The following is an 8,549-nucleotide window of genomic DNA, read 5'->3' as shown; positions in this document are numbered from 1 at the left end:
ATGGATTCCATCTTATGCTGCAAACACGATCACTGAATATGGTCTTCTGTTACTTACCAACTTGCTTCTCAATGGACAGAACAATATGCAAAACGTCGGCAGTAATCAGGGACCAATTCATCTGTATATATAGGTGACTTAAACCTCAAGAAGCTTCCCATTAAAGCTATCCATATCGGTTTAGGTTTCCTAGTTAGATTCTTAATGTATCACAACTTGTAGCCTTCCTTGTAGACTAAGCAATAGATTACTATCCTTAATGAATTGATACACTATTCATTAAGTCACTAGTATTGATTTACTGTTTGTATCCATGTTAAACTAGGATTGATATTAAGCTAATCATCAATTACTTTATGATGATATGTGTTATGTCCATATTTGATCTTACAGATAGTGTTATTGATATTGCTCTGTAAATGGCTGTTGATGCTTGGAATTAGTTATATGCATATTGTTCGGTGAACTCTGATATTGCTGTCTCTGGATGGATTGGGAAATAAAGGTTTTTCATTTATTTATTTTATTTTTAATACGAAGGGATATAAAGGGTTCTGATGTTACCGTTAGTGGCCGGTCGGGATCATAATGCACAACATTCAGTTGCTTCAGTTACTGTTTTGGTTTTGTTATGTTCATACTTGATTATGATATCATAAGAAAAAGCCCTCAATGCCTTTTTCTTTTGGTCTCTTTTGAGCTATTTTTGGTTAAAATGGCATTCCCCCCCCCAAAAGTTCTTAGCAACTTGATTTGTGATGAGTAGATGAGCTTTCATTTTAACAATGTAAAATTTAGTGTTTTCCATTTACTGATCATTTTATGATACTCATGGTTTTGCAGTGGCTAATTCTATGATGAGTAGAGAACTCATACTAGAGACTGTGGTGCCTGATGCTAATGGAAATGGTCCAGTTGGCAACTATAGCTATGCAGAGCAACGCTTGCAGTTGGTTGTCGAATCTAAGTATATCATGGAGGATTCTTCTGCAGAACCAGTTCATTTGAAAGTGCAATGAATGTTATACAAGAACACCTGCCTTCATCCGTTGAGGAACCTGTTTGAGATCCTCAGAAGCAGACCTATGCTTCTATAGTATGTACTGAACCTGTTCCCCAACATTATGTCTTTCAAATATCATATTTTTTTTATTTGACTGAATTTCCCTGCTTGATTCTTTTTCAAAGTTATCCGTTGCTAAAGGACAACCTGCACTATCTGCAGCTCCTCAGCATTCAGTTGACAAGAGTGCACCACTGGCTTCAGATTGGAATGATCGTCCAATGCAGGTGAAAGGCCTATGGCAGAGTCCCCATGCCATTCCCCTAGGTATAAGAGGCAATCCTCAGTCTGTGCCCCATTTTTTTTCTTCCCTTTCGCTCTCCTCCCCTCAGCTCTACCAGAGTTTCATAATTCTCTCTTGCTCTGAAAATCGGAGCTAAGATGCCTTCTTTGGGCTTAGGAACCTGGCAGTCCAGCCCTGGCTTGGTCAGTGACGCCGCTGCTGCTGCCATCAAGGTTTTCCTTTTCCCCCTTTACTCAATCTTCTGAAAGATTGAAGAAAATAACCTTAGGATTTTTCAATTTTGTACCCGATTGAGATCAAATTTCAGTCTTTTTGCGATTCTTCTAATTGCAGGCAGGATATGGGCATATTGATTGTGCTCCACTCTATGGCAATGAGGAGGAGGTAATTTTAGTTGCAAAACCCGGTCATGCCTGATTTCAAGGGCCAAAATGGTTCAAAGAGAATGAATATACATTGCATGCTGATAGGATTTGGTATCATTTGGAACTTTATATTCACACACTGGACAGCTGGTACTAGATATTGACAAAAAGTGTGGCTCAATTAATTGGATACTGGGTTGGGTTCATTTGGAATTTGATTACTGAAAATGGAAGTAAAGGTGGAGTCATTTTGTTTTGTTTATTGATTTTTGTGTTGGTTTTGAAGGTATCAATTGGAACTGTGTAAGAAAGCCGTGTTGCCTATCTATGAACCAGTTGATCCTCAAACCTCAGAAGAACATATGTGTGTTCTGTGTCCTGTAAGCCTGACATGTTTCTAAAGAAGATGGAGAGAGAGGTTAGAAGAAGAGGGAGAGGAAGAGGTTTGTTTTCCATCATCCGTTGTAGCTTCAATTTGGTTGAATCAATTATAAAATCCATGATTTCCTCAGTCCTTGATGATTTGCTTTTGTTGAAACCAGGAGATTGAGTATCATATTATGAGAGTTGCTAGGACTGAAGACCACTAAATGCCGAAGAATGGAGTGGATTTGTGTTATTATGCATATATATGGTCAAGTAATGTTTAAATGTAGTGTTATGAACGTTGTCAAATAGCGTTGGTAGTAGTATATATGTCAAGTTCGCTGATTTTGGTTTCCTTTTGAGACATTGGACTGTAAGAGTTTGTGTGACATACTAGAATCTGCTTCTTGTTGGCCTCTTGGCTGGCAATCCTAAATAGATTCAGCCGTGTATGCTTGCGCTATTAGTTGATTTTCTGCTCCAGAGACTGTTTTAAACCCTTCAGTTAATGCTTCTTGGATTATGATTGTTACTCTATTATGTATAAAATTGAGGAAAATAACAAACCCGCAGCATCGGGCTGACTTGCTAGTGCTTCTGAAGTTATACGGGGATATTTGAAGGGATTCTTTTGTCTTTCGATGAAGGATATTTAGAAGTCCTGGAGGTGGGATATTTGAAAGATGGGAACTTCGGTAGGGTGTGACTATAATAATACTTGATATGTATATCTTTGTGAGCTTTTGATACAAAAAAGCAGAGCCACAATGGCAGTTTTTAAGAGTGAACATTCTTTTTTGTCTCGCCGTAACCACAAGGAACTTCTAAAACCGCAGGAAGCAAATGGTATTACAAATATATGCATCTGATACGGTTTGGGGTAATTCTTTCAGCTGACTGTTTTAGCTCCAACTTTGGAGGTTCAGTGAGCGGGTGCTAAATTTTTTTTTTTTTTTTTTTTTTTTTTTGCTTCCGGATACCGGACTTGACAAAGAGCAAGCCCAAGAAGATGGAATAAATGAGCGCAAACTTACAATAAAGGAAAGATAGCTCCCAACCTTGATCAACAAGAAAATGGAGACTACTATCAAAACGGGGGTAAAAATAAAAATTAAAAATTAAAAAAAAAAAAAAACTAAATGTACAACAAAAATAGCTACAACTAAAAATTTTGAAGGAAGAGAAAGAAATCAGTTTCCCATATCAAAAAAGGTTCATGGGGCACACAATTCAACTACATAGGGTGCAATTCCCTCTTTTTTCTTTCTTTTTGAAGTCTAGCACCTAAGCGCGAAAGAAACTAGCACTGCATTTGCAATATTGCACAACCCCAGTCTTCACAAATCCATAAGACTTCTTTAGCCAAAACTTCCAAATCAATGGCTAAGGATGATCGAGCTTGGCAAGTTATCTGCTGTTTCATTAACTTCCTTGTAGCTAGACATGAGTCACTGAGATGTCCCAGCTAGTGTCACAGAATTGGCTCTTTGCAGATTAACTAAGCTGGAATAAGAAGACCCTTGAATAAACCCCAGATCGACTTCAGCATTCATGATTGTACCAAAAGCAAGGCTTACAGAAAAACCTTTGATCCAGTTGCTTCCGTCATAATATTCTCCCTGCACCAATTCTTCCAGAGAGAGAGCTGCAATACTCTGTCAATTGTTAACCTTGCACCAGTTGGGACAATTTGTGTTGGAGGTTTTGGCTGTATTGAGTATTTAAAGTAGTCGTGTAGGTTTCGTAATCCTAATGCAGAGGTAGGATCATGGTCTCTCTAAGACACGAGTTGTGCAAAATCAAACTGATTGCCTACACAATGAGGTAGACAGCTAAAATCAACGAGTGCCAAAAGGACTGGACAACTTTGCTGAACATATATTACTATCAAAGACCTACAGTAATTGTGGAAGAAAGAATTGCAATGACAAACTGCAACAGAACAAAGAAAAACAATTTACTCACATTGGTATGCAGATGTACAATGCAGAATCCATGTTGGCACTTCCAGACTGCTTCTGGTAATGCTGAGAATTGACCGGAAAAGTCGGGATGTAATACACCATGCAAGGCTGCTACCAAAAATCCAAAATCTTCTTGAAAGCACTTTACAATGCAATCTACATAAATCATTGCGCGCATGTAATTAGGAGACAGCACCTTAAAAAAGTTCAAATCCCATAAGACCAACCTTTAATACATATTGCAAAGATTGTCTGCAGTAGTCGCTTATAGAAAAAGAAGTTACCTAAACTCAGTGATTCATTATTATCTCGACTAGATCTCTAGATTCAACTTAGCTTGCATTAAGAGGACAACATTGCTGATTTTCACCTTGTCAAATATCAAGAGTTGCAAAGATGAGTGTAGAGTAGAACCCAGTACTAAACTAATTAAATCTCGATCAGTTTGGCATCCCACTATTAGATCAGTTTCTCTACAAAATAAACAAAGAAAGAAGTTTAAAAGTAGTCAAATGAGACTGTCTCCACTAAAAGCTCCAACGGAAGCAGAAATCTGTACCACAGTTGAACAGAAAAATTCTTGTCTCAAGTTGAGCATATCATCCCATACTTGCTGGGCCCTTAAAAATCTGTACCAGCTTAGATAAAGATAAGAATTTAGTCATAATTATTCATATGATAGCAACTCATAAACCATCTCTAATTGTTAATTCAAAGGGAATATATAGTTCACCTCAGCATTTTATATATGTTGATCGATCACCATGTTGTTCCAATATTATAAGCTCTTGCTGAAATGCTTCCACCTACCTGCAACTCTTTTGCATCAATGTCCTCCTCAATCTGGGCAGACATTTTTAAGAGGCCCAAATGCTGTTTTCCTCAACTCTTCTACACCTTTGAACCTTTTTATCAAAGATGACTCAAACTTGCAACAGGCATGTATTGCCTTCTTCTTAGGAGGCCCAAATGCTGTTTTCCTCTCATCTTAATCAGATTATTCATCAAGAACTTCACATTAACAAAGGTTAATTAACACACAAACATTATTTCCTATACTAAAAGAAAATGAAAACAAGCGAACATCAGAACCCAGAAGGTCTGGAAAACCTGGTTGAAAAAAGGCTGCCTTTAGTTGGCAAATTTTTCTTTCCCAGCATTATTTTTAAAGATAAACAGAACAAAGACCAACTGTGCACTCACATTGGAAGTAAACTTGTGAAACAGAATCCATTACACTCGCGAATGGGATAGTGACAATTGACCGGAGAAGGGGACCTGAATTCACTATGCTACCAAAGCTGCAAAGAGACCAAACCCTCTTGAGCTGCGTCTGACTATGCATGGAAAAACTGAATGAAATCCATGGTATGTCCAACCTTGCTTGCTAATGAAGTACCTAATCCACTTGCTCTGAATACACACAAAAGTTCCAGTGTTAATAAAATCCATTATTAGCAACCACTATGCCAACAAACCTATCAGACGACAGACATTGACCGTCGTCGACTGATATGAAGAAAATCTATCGTCTATTAAGCTGATATCTGATTGACGTTCAGACGACGGTCAATGCCCGACGTCAGAAGGTGACTCAGACGACAGTCACCAAAAATATATCTGTCGTCTGAATGTTGCCAGATATGCACAAAATGGTAGTATATGTGGTTAAATATGATATAGAACAACAGTAAAATGTTGTTGTTGTTTAACTTTAGCAACAGACTTTAATAATTTTCTATTGTCTTAAAAAATATGAGACAACAATAAAGTGTCGACTGAATGTGTAGAATTTAGAAGTTTATTTTCAAAATCTGTTGTGTGAACTTCATTGACACAACATTTTCTTTCATTTATCTATTGTGTCTCTTATTCTAAAAGGACTTTTAATTGTCCTCTGATTGTGTGGATGCTTGAAATCTCTTTGTTATTTCTGATGCGTGTACTCCTTTCAAACCACAGTTGTTGATAACATTCTATTGTTTGATATTGTTTAAAAAGACATTTATATGTCGTCTGAATATGGAGATAGTTGATGTTTCATTGTTACGTCTGTTGTGAGAAAGTATCATACAGAACAATATTCAGTCGTGGGAATGAGACTAAGACTATAGAATTTTATTTTTGTCTGTTGAATCTTCTTGTTTCAGACAACAGTATTTTGGTTGAATTCTGTTGTTGGACGTTCAATTGTTCCACATTTTTATATTGCGTGATTTGGTTTAAAACCATAGAATTTGGCTTCAATGTGCCATACCAGAACCTGAAAATATACATAAACCACAATATATACCAATACCATTCATTTAGAAACTGGTACCATATATATATTCATCAAATATCTGGAAATCTCTAACAACATATCCACTGCAAATCATGTACTACCATTTCCATATTCCACCAATGTACATCAATTGTTGAAAACAATCAACAGATTAAAATCCATCGAGGCTAAAAGTGACTAATCAGCTGCTAAGGTTAAAATGATCGATAATAGCAAAAGCCAATCATTTAGTTAGGCAAAACACCCTCCAATATCTAGCTATATAGGCATGCTGATGTCAATATGCACAAAAATAGACCCTAACTATTCGTGTACGACAAACCTCCTAGCACACTACATATCTGGAAACATGATAACATGCTTTGCCCATTCTGCCCGAACTTGATCAATGTCCTTTTTTGTGTAAATAAGAAATGTCCTTCTTTCCCACTGCAAAAAAAAAAAAACAAAAAACAAAAAAATCAAAGCACTATCATATATCCCAATGATGAAAAGTCATACTGAAACCATGAAATACAATCTGTTATGGTATCAAAAACACATACTTTAGCTGCAAACTCCAAATTCTTATCTTCCACTATCTCCTTCATGTAGCGCATGATCCAATACCCACAAGTCTTACTATCTTTCTGCTCCGGAATGCCCTGAAAAAAAAATACACCGTACCATATCAGAAGCACTTAAGAGTATAAAACCTTAGGTGATAAGACCCAAAAAGGCAATTAACTTACAGCAAGATTTTTCCATTGAATGGTTTTCCTCCCTTTCTTATTCTTGTGCTCATTGTAGATTTTAATGGAGCTTGCAAATCAATAGCAGACCATCAGCATATATAATGCACAAACAACTCCTAGTTATCGACTTATACAGTGAAAAATCAGTTAACTTACTTGTCCAAAATTGTTTTCCATTCACCAGCAATGAGTCGCCTCTTTAACGGATCCATGAAGTGAATGGTTTCTTCATCTGGATTCACAGCAGACAACGTCCAATGACCACTATATGCCATAAACAAAACTCATTATAAGTTTAAACTAGTTTATATAAAGTATTCACCAAAATATAATATAACACAACATATTGCATAGTAATTCAGTTACACACCCTGAATTATATGGGACCAAATAAATCTGCCCAGACTTCCCATTTATGAACCGATTTGATACTAAGCGAGCTCGTTCGGTTGGATTTCCACAGCCACTTGCACCCGTGTGAGCAGGGTCGACAAAGGCGACCATGTCATTCATCTTAGCCTTCTTCAACACACCTTGAAGGTAGCTACATCGACATTTCACAACATTTCAACTGATTTCACAAATGAAAAATCACAAAACCTGACAAATAATAGGTAACTTTAACGTGTTGCATTACCTCATGTAAAAAACAATGCAGCTGCCTGAAATTTCCAACAAGAGTGTCATAGCATAGATGTCCTTTCTAAAGACAAAGGCTTTATGTGGATGACCAAAAAGTTCTGGTCCAAAAGTGGCGTGGATGGTTGCCCCATTCCGCACTAGTACAAAAAGTTAATCACACAACACTAATTACACAACGGAACACAAATCATCTGTTGTGTGTTGAAGTCAGTTTAATCATACAACGGTGCTGGTTGAATTCTGTTGTGTGAATGCCAACAAACACTACAACAGAAAGGCTTTTTAGCGACTAAATTTTTTGAGAGGAATTTATTTTCCTCAGTAAATGTCACTTTTTACGAGAAATATTTCGATTCCTCACTAAATGTTATTAGGTTTTCTGCGAGAAATATATTTTCCTCACTATACGCCACTTTCTACGATGAATATTTTAGTTCATCACTAAAGGTGACCATAATTTGGTCGTCTAAATGATCATGTTATTAGCGAGGAAATATGAAACTTGGGTGAGGAATGTTTTCATCGCGAAAACAATATTCAACGAGGAAATAACGATTTCGTCGTTATTACTTTGGCGGAAAATTATGTAAAACCCGCTAAATTCAATGGTGACAAAACTATGGTTTCCTCGCTAAAAGTACGTGTTTTACGAGGAATTATTTCCTCGTCAAAAGAAGCAATTATGGAGGAAATAACGATTTCGTCATTATTACTTTGGCGGAAAATTATGTAAAACCCGCCAAATTCAATGGTGACAAGACTATGGTTTCCTCGCTAAAAGTACATCTTTTACGAGGAACTATTTCCTCGTCAAAAGAAGCAATTAGGGAGGAAATAACGATTTCATCGTTATTTGTTTGGCGAAAAATTATATAAAACCCGCCAAA

At 36.8% G+C, this 8,549-nt stretch overlaps 1 long non-coding RNA gene across 1 annotated transcript; it reads right to left on the bottom strand.

The window, feature by feature from the left end:
- Nucleotides 1-3,662: 3,662 nt before the first annotated feature.
- LOC112174720 lies at nt 3,663-4,454 on the bottom strand. The gene is made up of 3 exons (XR_002926150.2): nt 4,287-4,454; nt 4,004-4,158; nt 3,663-3,850 (listed from the first exon to the last, which is right to left on the bottom strand). It is a non-coding gene; the product is annotated as an uncharacterized LOC112174720 (long non-coding RNA).
- Nucleotides 4,455-8,549: the final 4,095 nt, after the last annotated feature.

The sequence above is a fragment of the Rosa chinensis genome, chromosome 6, assembly GCF_002994745.2.
Source record: "Rosa chinensis cultivar Old Blush chromosome 6, RchiOBHm-V2, whole genome shotgun sequence".
Classification (NCBI taxonomy): domain Eukaryota; kingdom Viridiplantae; phylum Streptophyta; class Magnoliopsida; order Rosales; family Rosaceae; genus Rosa; species Rosa chinensis.
This window is presented reverse-complemented; position numbering and strand designations above follow the sequence as displayed.